We start from the raw sequence: 18512 nt of genomic DNA, 5'->3' as shown, positions 1-18512 counted from the left end.
TACTTCTTCACTTTGGCTATTATTTGGTTTGTGTCATTTTAACAGAATTTAATATGATGTTCATAGAGGAAAAGGTACCTTTCTGAAGAAGGTGATATATTAATAAAGCAAAGAGTCTTTCTGGAATGTGTTGGCTGGGAAAATAGACTCAAAGCCAATCTTAACTTGAAAGGAAGATTTATTCATAGAATATCTATTCAGCTAAACATGTGACTTACTTAAACAGGAAATCGATAAAAGACCAGATCAAGGTAAAGGGGAATTAGAGGTTCCAAATAGGACAGGAGAAGGTGAGACTGTTAAAGAGGGTAAATAGGGTAGACCTGACTGTGCAGACAAAATTTGAGCAAAGGTATGAAGAAGGTTATGCAATCAGTCAAATGGAGACATAAGGCAAGAACTGCCCACCCAGAATGAACAGCGAGAGTAAATATTCCAAAGCAGGAGTTGCTGGTACACATGAAGGATACCAAAGAGGCTATGGGAGGAAAAGTAGAGTCAGGGAAAGAGAAATGAATACTAGAGATATAACAGGCACAGGTATTGTCAAGTATCATAGGCCCTTGGTGGGTAAATGGTGGCATACACTGCCTCTTGTTGAAGCATATAAATCTGATCACTAGGAGAATAGACTGTAAGGTGTATGAGAAAAAAAAAAGAAGCACATATACCTGCCATATACTATTGGTATCATTCTTGAAAGTAATAATGGTCGACTGGTCCACCAGAATAGGTGGTAAGCAGCAGAAATTTCTGTCTGATATTTTGAAGGCAGGATTAGCACCATTTTGGGTTTTGATGGGGAGTGCGATGGTGAAAAGTGTGTGGAGGGGAGAGGGGCAGTCAAAGACAAATCTAATTCTAGAATGGTAGCCTCATTAACCAAAAAATAAAATGATTAACTGAGAGGAGGAGGTGTGGGGGTAGATGAAATGTGAGTGCATATGTGTGATTTGGGACAGGGGATACAGGAGCTCAGTTTGGGCTCAAGTAAATTAGAGATATGTACATATTTGCCATTCATTTAGCAGCATCAAATGGTGTCAGAATATTGTAGCTTGCACCCCTCCTTTCTCCCTAATGTCCTGGCCATGGAGACTCATGCAGGGGAGATAGGGTATAGAAATGCAAGGTGAGACAAGGTTAGCAGAGAGAATCAGTCTTCCCTGTCCTACTGCGGGAACATGTCTATTGTTTATTAGCCACCCAGGTCAAATGACTAAATGTCGAGATTCTGCAACATTCCTAAGTTAACAAGTTATGAAAGATATTTTTTTTACCTGGTGCCACATGCTGAAATGTCAGGCAAGGCAGGTAGTAGAATAAGCTTATCAGAGAAGAACAGTCTTTGCTCAAGTAAGGAGAAGTCATAAAATTTTAGATAAACTTGTGTGCTGGAACATTGGATTTTATTCTGGTGAAAGATCTTCACAGAAAGAAAAAATTTTGTGTGGGTATAAAGTGTTGGATATTGTTAAGCTTCAAGAATATAATGATAAATTTAAAATGTCCTTGAAAAATACTTTTCAGTAAGTACTTCTCCTACCTAGAAGTATTGTCAAGAAAACAGAGAACTCATAATCTCAGTCTCTCAGGGATGGCCTCTAAGTTCCTGTGTTTTAACTGTTTCTCAGTTTCCTGGCTGCAGCAGTTTAACACAGGCGAAGTTTCATCATCTCATTCTCAGGCAGTCTAAAAATCTCAGGTGATCAAAAGAACAAACGAAATTGTTGTCCTAAAGTCCAGTAGTCTCTACATGCAACAGTCTCAGTTGTACAGTGTGAATTGTTGGTCCTGGACTCCCCCTAGAAAAGATACCTGCCTCTATTTTCAAAGCTGTGTAATTCTGGGGGAAGATGAGCCTAAATATAAATAGAAGTAAATATCCAACAAATTTCACTACTGATAAGATCAGAGATCTAATCCTAAAGACAGAAGAGAAAATTGGCTAAAGACAGAAGAGAAAACTAACCCTACCCTGAAATGCAAACAAGTATCTTGCCTGTGACTCCCAATTCCCTATTAGAATTGTTAAGCAGATGCCAGCTACATACCTGATTGGTCTTACTAGAAAGTTTTTCTCACTGGTTGCCTACCAGAGGAAAGGCCATGATCCTTGTGCCTGGAATAATGGAAATGGCGATTTCACAGGTGCTATGGACCAGTGATGTGCCTCCTATTTTTTCTTTCCCCTTTTGAAATGCGAGTGATTGTCCTGTCCTTTACTCACAGATGTCTGCTGGGTCTGTTGTAGGAGAGGGCCAGAGGGTCGAATTCCATGTGCATTATCTTACAGGTATTTGTTATTTGAAGCCTTTCACTAGGAAGCCGCATCCAACTGTCACATCTTCATCTGCACCTGTTTTGGATAACATGACCTAGCTTAAAATAGACTAGTTTATTTGAACTTCAAGCCATGATCCATGTTAAAATGAGATGAAACTTTGGTATCATGGAAAAACATCAGTTTGCATGTCAGAGCAATATAGAAAGTTTGTAAAAGGTTAATTATTAGAAATTTAAAATGACAATAAAATATGTATCATTCCTCCCATAAACATATTTTTCCCTTTCCTTTAAATCTTGATAGACACTGTAATGAGTTTGTTCCCCAGAGTTCCAGCTACACTGTGTCAGTTCTGGTCCTGGGTTTTAAGGGTCCCAGCAATGTGTGTTTCACTGTCGTGGACCTGTGATTTACTTGTGAAGAGTGCTGGCTTTCTTGGGGGGAGAAGACCAAATGAAAGGATGACCCTTAAGCTCCCAGTTTTCCTGTTTAGGCAGCAGATATACCAATATGTTAACTTGGATTTGGAGTCCATCATGTTTCCAGATGACTGTGACCATGTGGTACTAAAGCCTAGACCAGAAGAATATATCCTTATCTGAACCCAGCCCACAGTGCAGAATTGTGAGTAAATACATAGTTGGTTTTTTATGCCACTGAATTTGGGGGTATATTTTTACATGTCAGTTTTGACAATTTAAATACTGCCTTTGCATAGATATCAAAAGCTCTAGGCCCCAGATCTTTAAATTTAAACACAAAAACTTTTGTTTATTTCTCGTACCTCTGAAGTTCCCATATTATCTTCTTTGTTTCAAAATTCTTATTCGTTAAGGCCATGGATTCATTCCAAAACTCTTTCCTAAAGGATTGTAATAATACACACAATGATTATTTACAAGAGCACTTGCCCACACCATGCTGAGTGTGCAGCAGCTTTTGACCAAAAACAGGATGGCCCCTATTCCCTCCCTGCCCTGTTCACACAATCTTGCCCTAAATGGCTTTTTGTTTGTTTGTTTTCCCTGATGAAGAAAGTCCTCAAAGGGAAACATTTTGCCAATGGGGAATAGGTGAAACAAAAATCGGCCAAAGCACTAACAAGCATCAAAATTGATGAGTTCAAAAATGGTTTTGAGCAGTGGAAAAGACCTCTCTATATGTTTACTGCATCAAACAGAGTATTTTGAAGGTGACTGAAGTTTAAATAGTAAGAACAAATATACAATTTTTTATAAATAAATACCAACTTTTGGGGGGTCCCTATATATGCATGTATATATGTGTGTATGTATATATAAATGTGTTTATATAAATTCATATATATAGCCTATTAGAAGGCTCCATTACAGTTCACAAATTATATATGTGTGTGTATGTATGTATGTGTGTGTGTGTGTGTGTGTGTGTGTAAATTCCAGACACACAGACTTCTTTAGAGCATATACTTAACAGAAGATCCTCTAAGAGCTCTCACAAAGAGCTTCAATCAAGGGTGATCTGTGTACAGATTAGATATTGAGTCTTGCAATTTTTGTTTTCACCACAGATTTTAGGGATGAATATTTCATTGTACCTTGGAGGGATTTTGAGTTTCAGGTAGAATTGTTTTAAGCTATGATATTACTTATGATATTACTTCTGGCTAAGGTGTTTTTTAATTTATTTTTTAAGATATCATTTCTTTATTTTTAGAGAGTGGAAGGGAGGGAGAAAGGGAGAGAAACATGAGTGTGTTGTTGCCTCTCACATGCCCCCTACTGGGGACCTGCCTTGCAACCCAGCCACATGCCCTGACTGGGAATTGAACCCGCAACCCTTTGGTTCTCAGTCCTGCCCTCAATCTGAGGCACATCAGCCAGGGCTGGCCAAGGTATCTTTTTTAATAATACCAACATAGGTGGGTTCTTATTGAGAGTACTGAAATCAGACTGTACAATGAAGGAAGTTTATCTGACAATAAAATGTGTAATTTGCTAGGGTGAAACCCACAGCTATAATATCAACACACACAGAAATATTTTTCTTTTAGACAGTCCTCCTAATTTAGAAATTGCTCTAGAGTAGAGAGGAATTCATATTAGTATTTCAATGAACTCTATCTCCAGTTTGAACTGACGGAGGCTGGGATACGACATTTTGCATGCCAGTCTTAACTCAGTGTCTGAAGGAAACATACTGAGAGCATCAGCTGTGATAACATCCTAACTTCTTCAGAACATTAAGCCTTTCTGCAATTTTTATTCGATTTTTATTCTCAGGAGATGGCATTTCTTTTGCAGAGTGTTGGCAGGGTTGGCCCATGGGATCCTATTAGATTAGAAGACTTTAGGGACTCTATTATAGTCCACTAGTAATTTTGCAAGTCCCCAGGGAGGCACGATGACTGACCTTTCACACATGACACACTTGAACTAAATAATTTCCCCCTAAACTATGCCTGTTTTTTTTTACTCTTTAATTGACACAAGGAAAAGTATCCATGTACTCTATCAGAAATGAAAACTTCTTTCTTTCTAATGTCCTGATTATTTTAATCTATATGGAGAAAATAACAATGGACTTTTTGATCCCTTTAATTTTTTCTATGCACGATCCCCTTTCAATTTACTCTATAGTGGGAAAATTCTATTTAAAATAAATTCAGACTAGCAGACACATGTAGCCCTACCAAAAATCATACTTAAAGAAAAGAATGCTTTCTCATGTAGCTGTTGATAAAATCTGTAGTTAGAAGTACATGCATAATCCTTTGATGATGAATATATTGCAAGATACCAGGACATCAAATTGTAAAAACAAAACAAAATAAATCAAATGAAAAACCTACAGAAACTGATTTTCTTTGCACATTCATTTATTACCAGCAGGGGGCGATAATGTAAATTAAAGGGTGTAAACAATTGAAGGGGAAGTCACAAAAATTTTACATATGTATAAAAAGCTAAGCTTAAAATATTACAGAGCATATTCTTTTAAAAATACGTGAACTTTTTCAAAATTCAGATGTATATGATAGAGGATAAAGATGTATGAAGTAACTTTTTCTGACAATATTTATGCATTACTATTCATGTGGTTCTTTAAAATATACTTTATAAGCTTCAATAGTTTATATGTCAGATGTTTGCATTCTAAACAGGTAAATACTGACTTCATAATTACCTTTTTTAAAATAGAATAGTAAAATTTTAATTAAAGCATTAAAGCAGTGGTTGACAACATTAATCAGCACATCCAACAGGTGTTATTAAATTTTGCAAAATAAACTACATCTATTTTTATATTAATCCCAACACCAATTTTTGCATTCTATATTTCAAATTCAAAACTGTTTCTTTTAGAAAAATTTATTGAATTTATTGAGGTGACATTGGTCAACAAACTTATATAAGATTCAGATTTACAATTCTATAATACATCATCCATATATGGTGTTTCATTCACCATCCATAGTCAATTCATATTTTTCTTAAATGATAAATAAGCAGTCAGATTTAAGTTTCCCTCAGACCTTTGCTTCAACATTATTTGGTGACTTGACCAGGTCTGTGAATATTTGTTTGTTACTTGTTGGTTTAGTTCACTTGCTTTTAGGTTGTTAGGGATAAGTGGAGGAATAGCCATTTCTTCACTTATAAATAAGCACATAATTGCTCAGTATCTGAATAAACTCGTCACTTTTTCTTAGGTAGTATTCAAGAACTGATTTAAGCTAATCATCCAAGCTTAGAGTGGCCATCATCAGAATTTTAGAAGAAGGGTAAAGAGTGTGAGGCAAAAATACAGTTCAATTTTTTATGAAGTTTGAAGGAAGTAAAAAATTGTTTAAAGTATTTTGAATATATATACACATATATGAGACATTAATGTCATCTTCATCTATTGTAAAATTAGAGCTATTACAAACATCTTTGAACCAATAAAAATATTAATTTGACAAAACACAGATATTTTCATTTAGGTAGCCATAAAACAAACAAGAAAGTCTGAAGATTGATTATATAGGATGGATGACAAGAGCTATTTTAAATATATAAATATAAAAATAAAATATATTCAACTGTATTCCCTGATAAAAGATTTATGTGCTCAATGTTTCACAGAAACTGCCAGATTCAACTGCAGGCAGTCCCTATTTTGCATTAACCACATTAACTGAAACTCAGGCATACTGGAATTATATTCTCCAGATATGCCCAAATGTCAGTTAATATGGCTCTTTGCAATGTAAGGACTGCCAGCATAGTTTTTATATATAAGCATCTGAATAATAACAAAAAAAAGGTACATGAATTTTATTTTATTTTTAGTAAGTATATAGTACCTTTAATTTGCCTTTCTTTATTTTTAATTTTTATTGTATTTTTTCATTCCCATGTAACCCCTTTTAAACTTAAAAAGTAAGTATTTACAAATGTAAAACTGGCAACAACATAATAATGATATTAATTAAAATAAAAACACATATAATAATGTCAGTAGCATCTGAAATGATAATTTGAGCAAATGTCAAAGGCAGAGTGTTTGGAGCTATCAGGTTATTTATAGCCACAAGCATGTATTTGATAAGCACTATAGTAGCTAAATAAACAAAGCTAAAACAAACAAAATATTGACAGACATATTACCTTATGATCTTCGTAAGACAATTTAAATTAAGTAATCAATAATTATATCAGGAATGCTATGATATTATCAATAAGGTTGATTTAAGTGCCACCGGTAAAATCTACAAATACAATTTGTACTCTCATTCAGTCAATAAAAACCTAAAATAAGTTGTCATGTGAAAGACTTTATAAACTTAAAAATCAATAAGAACAATTTAGGAGTTGAAGGATCAGATTACACTACTCTGAAATGGAAAATTGATTGATAAAATTCAAGGAATAAAAAGTTATTATTACATATAAAATAATATAAAACTAGATTAATTAAACATTTTTTGTTGTTAAAGAAAAAACATTCAGAAAGCTCTGGAAGTTCTAAACATCTGCTCAGAACCAAAAATTACTGAGTTAAATGCATGAAATATTTTAAAATCAAAGAGTAATGCAAAGAAAGCAAGCATGGAGTTTAAGTAGTTTAAGTTACAGAATTGACTAAAATAGGGAGGTAGTTGGTATCAAATTGACAAGTAGATAAGATTAATACATTATGAAACAATTATGCTTTTTTAAAAGATTTTATTCACTTATCTTTAGAGAAGGAAAGGGAAGGAGAACGAGAGGGAGAAAAGCATCAATGTGTGGTTGCCTCTTGAGTGTCTCTTACTGGGGAGCCTGGCCCACAACCCAGGCATGTGCCCTGACTGGGAATCGAACTGGTGACCCTTTGGTTCTCAGGCTGGCACTCAATCTACTGAGCCACACCAGGCAGGGCAAAACAATTACATTTTTTTATAATTAATAGTAAATCCAATGGATCATTAAATTTTAAGATTAAAAAAATCAGTGGAAATATGATCTTCTTAATAACTTAAGTTTTTATCTTTATATTCATTTGTAGATTAAAGCATGTTGTAAATTTTAAGCAAAGCATTTTAATTCTGTCTTTTGAATTTTTTGGCCAAGTGAACCCCATAAAATGTATTACACTTCTGATCAAATTTATTTCTACTTAGTTCTAGATACCTATAATTACACCCAGTTATTTCTTAAACATCAAAAATATCTTGTGTCTCAATTAATTTTTTTATTCCCCCCTGCTTTAGACTGAATATTTGTGTCCTCTCCAAATTCATATGCTGAAATCTAATCCTCAATGTGATGGTGTTCGAAGGTGGGGCCTTTGGAGGTGGTTAGGTCATGGGGGTGGAGCCCTCAACAAAGGATCAGTGCCCTTATTAAAGGGACCCCAGAGAGAGAGAGCTCACTTGTCTCTCTGCCACCCAAGGACACAGAGGAAAGACAGCTGTCTCTGTAATAGTAAGCAGGCACTAACTGGAAGCAAGGCCCTACACTGAAACTGCAGGTGCCTTGATTCTGAATGGACTAAGAACCACCTCTTCACGCCCCCACACACATAAAATTAAACTAGTGATGAAAACCTTAAAGCCATGCAAGTGGAATAGAAAGGCTACAATTTCAATTTCATCTTTGGAGGGGGCGCTGAATATAAATGAGATTCTGTCATTCAAAGCTTTTAAAATGGAGTTTCTATTTAAAATCTGAAAGAAGTAGGCTTTACCAACCCTTTTCATCAAGTTTCATTACATTGTCCTTCATTCGTTTGTTTGTTTGCTTTGTATTACAAACAGCCAATTCTTTCCTGCTTATTGGGTTCCAGAAATAATAGATGCTTTCCATATTTTTGAGGCTTCAAATATCTTAACATACTCCATTTTCAGGCCTTTCCATTTACAAATAAGTGTATTCTTACTGTCTAAGCTCACCTCTACTTTTAGTTAACTAAACTACATGTTTAGTTAAAGCAGGCAGTAATAAACAATTTACACTAGTATTTCTAATACTCTGTTTTCCAGTCTCATTCTCAGGTCCACAATCTCAATGAAGCCTTAGTTGATTTCCCAAAACAATAATGTTAGCAATATTTTGCTACTGCATAGTATGGCTTGTCTCTTCCCTTTCTCAGAAGGCCCAAACAATGAGAAACATTGAGAAATACATGGAGAATATTCTTCCATTAGGTTCTTCACCTTCACCTTCATCTTGCCAACAGATCCCATCATTTTCCTCACTGACACCTAACTACCTGAATTTCTTCATGGTCTCAATTTTTTTCCATGTTTATATGAACAAGAAGAGATTGTTTGCTCTTTATTTAACATTGTGTGATAGATTGCAAAAACCACCACAAATTCTTTCACTCTTATACTCTAATCAAGAAGTGGAATCTATTTCTCCAATGTATAAATCTGTGATACTTCTGTGAATTTTCTGGCCAATGGGACATGCAGAAACATGACAAAAGCAGACTTGGAACGTGCTTCAGCTCTGAGGTTACTCTATCTTGCGGTGTTTTTAACCTTTCAACTACCATGTAAAGAAACACAGACTGTACAGCTGGATAAAAGAGACACATGACCCAGACCCCTCCAAGAGACTGCCAAGTACCACTCATGTGAGCTAGTCCACCACAAATCACCCACAAATCATCCATCTCTTAGCTGACCTGCCAGCTGATGCATAAGCTAGCCCAGCAGAGAACAGCTAGGCTGGCCCAGTCAGGAAAGACTTTCCTGCCAACACACAGGATTAGGAGCCAAATGCATGGTTATTGGTTTAAACCACTGACATTTTGGGGGTAGTTTGTTATATGGCAATAGATAATTAATAGAGATATTGTACTTATAAGTGTCATTAATCTTGGGAATGGGAGGTAGCAAGGACTGGAAAAAGCAGTGAAGAAACACTTAAGGGAGCCTGGAAAATGGTGAATAATCTATTTATGGGAGCTAGAAAAATCAATGAGGAAATCGCATAGCCAGCTGGATAAAGGGAGGCCTCTTATTTTGTACTAGAACATCTGGTAAACTATCATCTGTGTTAATTTGGAAGGCTGAATTATGTGTTTAATGTACATTTATGTTATTTTCTTTTTTTTAATAACCCGATTCTGTTTCTTTACCAATGTGCACATGTCCAGTGGAATCTAATTTGGACACAGTGCTTGAGTGGCAGAAGCAGCTCAAGTCTGACCATTGGCACCTTCCTAGGCTGACCCACATTTCTAGGCTCCAACATTGTGCTTCAAAAGTTTCAAAGTGGGCTGGGCTAATGTCCAAAGGTGTGTGTAAATGCAAAACAGTGTCCTTGCACACTGTGAATAGGGAGCCCACAAGTTCATCCTCCCCCCAACAACGCCTGCTGGAAGCAGTGCATGTATGAGGTTACCATGTGTGTGCAATGGTGATGGGGCATATGCTCATGCCCATGTTGGAGGTGAGTGGTGCTGATGCACATATATGATGCACGTTGTTTCCCCATGGTTGTAGGTGCATGTGTGTACATCCTCATATATATTTTTTTTCTGTGGGGGGAGGGAGGCAAAAGTAATTCACTTTAGCTCAAAATAAATACACCCAAGCCTGCCTTTTATATAGTTTATTTTTTAACAGTTTATTTTTATTTGTTTTAGAGAAAGTGGAAGGGAGGGAGAAAGAGGAGAGAAACATCAATGTCAAGAGAAACATGGATCAGTTGCTTGCATGTCCCTTACTGGGGATCTAGCGTGCAACCCAGGCATGTGTCCTGTTTAGGAGTTGTTGAATCAGTGACCTTTCAGATCACAGGCCAGCACTCAATTAGCTGAGCCACAACCAACCAGGGCCCAAGGCTGCTTTTTAGCCATGACTTTAGATCACAAGATTTTTGAATTTCAACCATAAGATCAGAATTACAGGAGACACTTTGGGTCCCTGAAATAAGAGTGAGAATATTTTCCATGTGACAGAAACATGAGTAAATTTCAGCCAGAGGATGTCTGGGATTAATTACCAAATGCTCACAGATTTTTTCCTTTCTGTGCATCATATGACTGGAGGCAGGTGTGGGGGGGTGCTTATTGCTCTATCTCTTGAAACTAGAATGGCCATATGGCTTTCATCAGCCAATAGACTTTACTAGGAAATGTGATACCAGCAAAGGCTTAGGAAGGGCTTGTGTGACCAACCACACAACTGTTCTATGATGAGATCTAAGCTGGCTTGCTAGGCATTAAAATAAATAAACTCAGTTGCTTCCATCACCCTGTACGGTGGACTACGAAAGTCATAGTGTGAATGAGGACACATTTGACCATCCAGGAACAAGCTAGCTCACCATCTGACTTACCCAATCACTGTATGAGTAAGTCCAGCCGTGATCATCTGTGATCTCCCGGAAGAATCAACCAGCAGAGTCACAACTGTGAGCTGACTAAATGGTTAATGCTTAAATCACTAAAGTTGGGGATACTTCCATAAGTAGCATGAAATAAAACATCTCTTATCTTAAAGAATCACTCTGCAGTCAGTGGCTTTGAAGCCACCACTGTATTTAATTGATCCATAATCATATAAGAACATTCTCATAGTACGATAATGACATCAATGTCATTTTAACCTACTGTGATTATGTATTTTAAGAAGTTAAACCTAAAAACAATTACATAAATGTTGTTAAGCTTATAGGAAATATTACAGAACCAAATCCATTCCAGCCCTTCTTTTTATTATACTGTCATATTTTGTGTGGAAATTGTTTTTAATATGTATAAGCTTCTAAGAGCTGATTACACACAAAATAATTAGCCATATATCTGTAGGTTTTCTTTCTCCACATCCTCAGTCTATCTTGTCAGTAAACATAAATCTTATCTCAGAAAATAATCAACACATTAAGGATTTGTAGTATCTTTATTTGTCAAGAAGGGCTTAAAACAATTTGAAATGATTTAAACTATTACATTTATTCTGATAATTTTATCAATGCACATAAGAAAAAGTCATGCTTAAAGTCAAGACTTGTTCTGTCAGGTAGATATTTTACAACAAATGGTATGGGAAATAGTGCAGATATATGTTGCTTCATCATCTGATGGAGTAAAAAAAATACCTTTTACAAATTCACTAGAACTTACTGATTTAAACTCATACCGATTAGACTTTGAATAGTAGGGGAGAATGTGTTCTTCCTTTTCTCCACTCTTCACTGGCTATGTTATCATTTTACTGCGTTCTCTTTCCCTGGAGGTACTAACATTATTTTGATTTTATATTGAAAATAAAAGAGGCATACTGGGAAATAAAAATGGATGTTGACTACTTCTTCCCTCTCTAGAAGAATTCAAACATTAGCAGCACTGAATCTTATCAGCAACTCCCTGAAGAAGGCTAAAGACAGAAACAGTTCCAGAATCTGTAAACTCTGCACATGTTGGCAGAGAATATAGGGAGGCTACTAAATATCCCTTTGCTAATCCATACACGCATTCACCTGCATATCACCCAGGTTTTAACTCACTATATAAATATAAGACCACTTGTTAAAAGCCAGGGGATCTTCTATCCTTTCAATTATACTGAAACTATTCAACCAGTTTTATTTACTTATACTGTTAATAAATCATACCACTGACTTTGGAAAGATGGCTCAAATTTAAAATACAAAAAAAAAAACCTGGACATATCTTTCATATTTTAGTCTCCAACTTTTATATAGGAATTAATTATGCACATTTTTTTCTGAATTATGGAGGCAAACTGTATTTTCATAACTGTCTAAGTAAAAAGGCTCTGAAGAAACTTTAATCATGGAAGGTTGTGATGAAGTTAATATTGATCAAAGACTATACCTGTTGAACAGAAGAAGGGCAAAACATTAATGTTAGTTAATTGAAATAGATGTTGAATTAGTAAATTAAGTACAAAAAGCCAGAGCTTGACCTTGCCAAGGAAAGGAGACTAAACAAGACATGTATTATAAGTTTGGAATAATTCATATTCTTTTAAACACAGGAATCAGCACAGTCAAAAGCACCTTATTATTCTGACTACTTGGAGATAAGTGCCTAGGTCAAAGTTGTAATTTTACATGGTTTCATTCCAATTTCCCTGGTGATAGGAACTTCAGGTTGTAGTGTTGGTATTGAATGTATGTGAGATTAGAGATTACTTAGAAAAACAGACTCAAAAGAATCAGTTATCACCACCTTCAAGGAAGGTGTGCGGAGGTTTTTTATAACATTTTGTCACATGAAACAAGAATGAAGTCTGGGAAGGATGACTATAATTTAGGTACAAATCAGGTGATTTCAGTCTAAGTAAACAACAGAGAGATTTTCTGAGTGCAGCCTATCTTTCTTACCTTCAACAAAGTTTAATCAGAATCAACATTCAGTAATGACCATGTAATAAAACATATCTAGTACATGTCATTGAAATATATTTCCAAATTTCTTGTGGATTGCCTCCACAAGAAACTAAGACTAAAGGAGAGATACTTACTGTTGGGGTCCACCCTGCCTGGTCTCAGGAAGGTGTAACCCCCCACGACTTATGTTGAGTGAGAGACCTCCAAACCAGGAGTCCTCTACTAAGGAGACAAAACTTATTTCCCTGGCATGAACGCTGCCTGTTCTATGCCTGGCCTCTTATGCTTGATCAGTTAGCCAATGACGGGTAAGATTTCCCAAGCAGGGAATCATCTAGGATAGGCATGATCACGTGGAAGTCTCAGGGAAGGACTTCCGGGGTTGTGGAAATGAAGGGGTGATCGACATTGACCCCTGCCCCTTCAGCTTTGTCAAAGCCTGAGTCCTTGTTCTTAGTTGTGAGAAATCCACGTCTCCTGGCTGCCTTTGTCTCCTCTGCCTGACTCAGGCCTGCGGAAATAACAGGGGTGGTACAGTCCAGACCAGAGTTGGCGGACCCCTGGGGTAAGCAGCCTGGGACATAGAATATGCAAGATCCTGTGAGATCTGCTTGCTGGAGGATGCTCTTGGTTAGAATATGAAGGCACAGGCAGAAAACGAAACTAGGCTTTTTAGGTCCTGTAGTCTTTTTAAGTGATAAAACCCCACACTCTGCCCAGAATCCCAGCGGGAGACCTACCAGCACCTTTGAAAGCTACCCATTCCTTTTGATCTTCCCTGCCAGACTGTAATCCACAAACTGTATCTGTATCTGTATTCTTAATAAAAGCCTGCTCAGGTGGCAACTCAGGGTGCTCTCCACTAGAGAGAGTGGTCATTTCATCCCTATTTCTCCACAGGATTTGGTTATCTAACCCTAACCCTAACACAAACCTTCACTAATAAGTAATGCAAATCGTGATAATCAACAGATGGTTTGACATCATAAAGGTCAATAATATAATCATTCACAAATGTAAAGAAAAACAACATGCTATTCATAATGGATATAGAAAACATTTTGTTATAACAGTTAATGAAAGCCTCTTATCTTTCAAAGGGTATCATCTATACAGGGCTTAATGAACATTTTATATAAGGTAAAGAAACCTTCAGGAGCCATCCTTTGAACTTAGGCATTCATCCTATGATGAGTGGCCACATGGATTGGATGTTAGGTCACTATTGTGAGTGAGGAACACAAGCTGAGGCCCAAGGTCCAGAAGAGCTTTGGAAAGCGAATGCGAGCCTCCTTCCACCCCATTCACTATAATTTTAAGCCAACATCTGTAGGTACTTCCTGTATCTAGGAGAGCTTCAGTGACAAAGGAGATGAAGTCACAATTACACTGCCACATATCCATGGATCCAAACCACCAATGACTAGGTAAGGGGAACAGAGACACTATCAGAAAGACTGTGTGCATGTTATTCATCATGACGCTGGTGACTATGTGCTGGAAAAACTCAGTAGCAGCTTTCAGGTCAAGAAAACAAGGACTGAGAGGTGCAGTAAAACCCCAGCCCAAATGGAAAGGCGGCTGACAGGTCCCCTGCAGCTGTCACCGCTGCCACCGCCCCCACCGCCTGTACCATTCAGAGATCATTTCATTTTTTAGAAATACTTTTTTAATTTTCCAATTAAGATATCTTACATCTATTAAGATTATGCCTAAAATGTGTTTTTAATTGCTACTACAAAAGGATATTTTCTTACATTTTCTAATTGTTGTTAATATATGGAAATGCAATTGATTTTATTATATTGATCTTTAATTTTTCAAATGTTTAAAGTTTACATTATGAATAATTTTTGTAGATTTTTAAATAATTTTGCATAACACTATTTTTTTTTTCTTTGTAAACACAGGTAGGATGTATCAATCAGAGAAGCCACATAAGATTAGAGGTACTAGTATGAAAAGATTTTCGGTGAAGTATATCTTTTTAATAGAAGGTTATACCTAAATCAGTTTGGTTATGTTGTATTTTTTTAAGAAACTTGTCTGTTTCTTCTAAATTTCCAATTTATACTTTATAGTTTAGTATAAGTATATTAATAAGTAAATATATTAGGGTAGTATAATTTGTACTAGTGTTTTAATGTCTATACAAGCTTTATTGTTTTCATTTTCACCCCTGAAATTGATGGTTTATATTTCATTTTTCTCTAGTTTTGTTAAGGTGCATATAATTTTAATTGTTTTTCCCTCTCATAAGATTATTTCTCTAAGTTTGTTTATGTAGAGTGACCATAATTTGAGTTCTTGAATATATTAAAAATAACCACTTTACAATTTGTCTCTCAACTACCACTGGTCCTCCTGTTATTACTTTCTATTGAATGCTTTTATTCTGTCAATGGATCACATTTTCCTACTTAAATGGGCCTTGAAATTTTTGATTCAGTACTACACATTGTATATTATATACTGTAGATTGTCTGCTTCTGTTGCCTTCCCTTAAATAATGTTGTTTTATTATTCTAGCAGGCAATTAACTACATTCAAAATCCAAACTCAATGCCATGAAGTTGTCAATAGCAGAAACTATTCCATTTTTTATTCTCTCAGTTATTTTCAATTGGGGGAACTTGGGAGTCTTCTATGAAAGTACATACTATAGGGTTCAGAGCAATTTAGAGAGAGCTCATTAGCTAGTTTTGGAGCTCTCCCTTGAGGACTTCCCTATTTACAGAATCTCACTTTTCATTTTCTCACTGACCCTTTCACTCAAAACATATCATTTGACATCGGAAGCAAATAACGTTGATTTTTGTTTTGAGTTCTACCTACCCCATTCTGTGTAGTGTCCTGTGACTAAAAGTCATGTATATGAATTTTATACAGCATAGTTTTCTTTTTCAAGATTGACTTCTTTATACATTATGAACATATATTTTATTATCAGCATGTGCCTTAAAATTCTCTTTATTTTACTATTTTATCCAATTACTGTTTTCCAGAAAATTAGTCGAAAGGTGCTTTTCCATTACAAGATGCAAAGTATCATTGTTTGAGTTTTCATAATTTTATTGTACAAATATAAGAAATCATCATTAGAAATGTATGTCATTTAGGTATATGCTTGAAGAGTATTGCACTAAAAAGATACATAGTGATGCAGAAAATGGGATATTTCTCTTTTAAAATATTTGGTTTTATGATTCACTTTTGAGAGAAAAAAGGGGAAGTATCATTCTTGTATTTTTATAAATGAGTCTTTTCAAAAATCATGAAAATGTGAGTTCAAATATGATTTCTTCATTTTCCGGTTACATTACCTGAAGCAAGTTATTGAACTTCTAAGTTCAATTTTCATCTCTGCAAATGAAGATAATAAATATCTGACACATTTGACTCATAAGTTATTATGGTCAAATAAGTTAAGGAAAATAAAAACTATATGCATGTAGCAGCATATTAAAGTAAATCTAGTGCAAGATTAAGTTGGGAAAAACTCCCAAATCAATGTGTCAACTCCTCCCAGCTGGAAAATTCAGCCATGACATCACCACACCTGATTTGCAAAAGGGTGAAGGTAAAAGGTCCTCATGGATGGTAGATACATAAATGTTTTATAAATGTTTTTATACATCAACTACGTGTACTCCACACTCTTTGATACAGGTGGGTATTGATGATATTTTTATTATTATTTCACAAAACTGAATCAGAGTTAAAGGAGACAATGTGGAGTTTTACTTGTATCTCCTAAAAATTGTGGGAATAAAACAAAAATGTTCTAGCTCATTCTTCAAAAGACTAAACCTAAACCTGATGGATAGAAAAATCTTGCCTGTAGCAGAATATAAATTGATAGCTCTGCTCAGAAAAGAAGTAAATTTTCCTTGAAGGAATCACCTAACATTCCTTTTTCACAATTGCATGCCCAAGTTTGAGAATTTTTTGAAATAAAGTGACTTTGGTACTGAACACAGCATGAAATATACAGATGATGTATTACAGAATTGCACATTAGAAACTTACATCATCTTATCAATCAATGTTACCCTAATAAATTTAGTAAAATAAAAAAGTCTCCACAAGGTTTATTGGACCTTAGCTATGTTGTCCAAAATCATTCCATCAGCAATAATCAAAATAGAACCAGAGATATGGAAATAAAGAGCAAACTGACCATGACCAGAGGGGAGGGGGGAGAGGGTTCACTGGGGTAAGAAGGGGAAGGATCAAGTCAAAGAACGTGTGTAAAGGACCCACGGACAAAGTCAGTGGGGGCAAGCCTGAATGTGGAAGGCTTGTGGGTAAGGCAGGGGAGAATAATAGGGGACAGATGGGCACAAATGTAATTGAACAACAACAACAACAACAACAAAAAGAAAGTACTTCACTTCAACTGCTCCTCAAACTTCCCAGCTTCTTCAGCCATATTCAATAAGGAACCATAAATCTCTTCTGTGTTCCTAGTAAAATACCTAACATACCTGGTATGTTCTAGAGGTTAGGAATAATTCCTATGATTCTCTGTTCCTGCTCAGAATACTTCCCAAACCTAAATACATGCCATCCTTGTCTGACATGAAAATATCAGGACCACTCTGTGTGCCTGTCCCTTCACAATTTGTATACATTTTTGTTAACAGCAAGTTTACTCAGCCCAAAACCCTTCAAGTCACCCAAACTCATTTCTTTTATTGATACCATATATCAGATTTTCCAAAATATCCAGTGAGGTCTATTGTTAGAACATACTCAATAACTTCTCCCTGCTTCTCCACCTTGATCACGATCCAACACCATCACCGCTATGCAGAATTTTGCCATAGCCACTTAACTGGCCTCACTGTTCTGTTCTTGATCAAATTCCTTTCATTCCAAGAAAAATAGGAAAACACTTCCAAATACAATTTAGGTTAGATTATTGATTTCCAGTTTTCTGAGAGCAAAACATATCCGGCAGCATCCTTCAGCAGTGGTATCTGGATTCTGCTGCACAGTAAACAGAGGGTTTTATAGTGAGTGAAATAACTCTGCATTGTTCCAGGTGGTTAGCACACTTACAGTGGTGACCACATAGGGAGGTAATTAAATGCCAAATCACTATCTTACGTATCTGAAACTAATGCAATATTGGATCCCAATATACTTTCATATAGAACTTTAAAATAAAAAAAAAAAAACCTGGCAGGTTTAAACATTATAAATTACAAGGCTCCATCCCTAATAAAGTCAGAATTGTTTAGGGTGAGGGGGATTTGGCCAGTCACAACATTTTTGCTATGCAACTCGTATGCAATCTGAGCCTAGTTACCTATCTATACATTCCCACTCAGGCTCACCCTGCTCCATCCTCACAGTTTCGTCGTTATGCCTGGAACTCTTATGCACACTTTAGACTCTGGTAT

Source organism: Phyllostomus hastatus, unplaced genomic scaffold, assembly GCF_019186645.2.
Source record: "Phyllostomus hastatus isolate PE091 unplaced genomic scaffold, TTU_PhHast_1.1 phas_contig_86, whole genome shotgun sequence".
Classification (NCBI taxonomy): Eukaryota; Metazoa; Chordata; class Mammalia; order Chiroptera; family Phyllostomidae; genus Phyllostomus; species Phyllostomus hastatus.
This window is presented reverse-complemented; position numbering follows the sequence as displayed.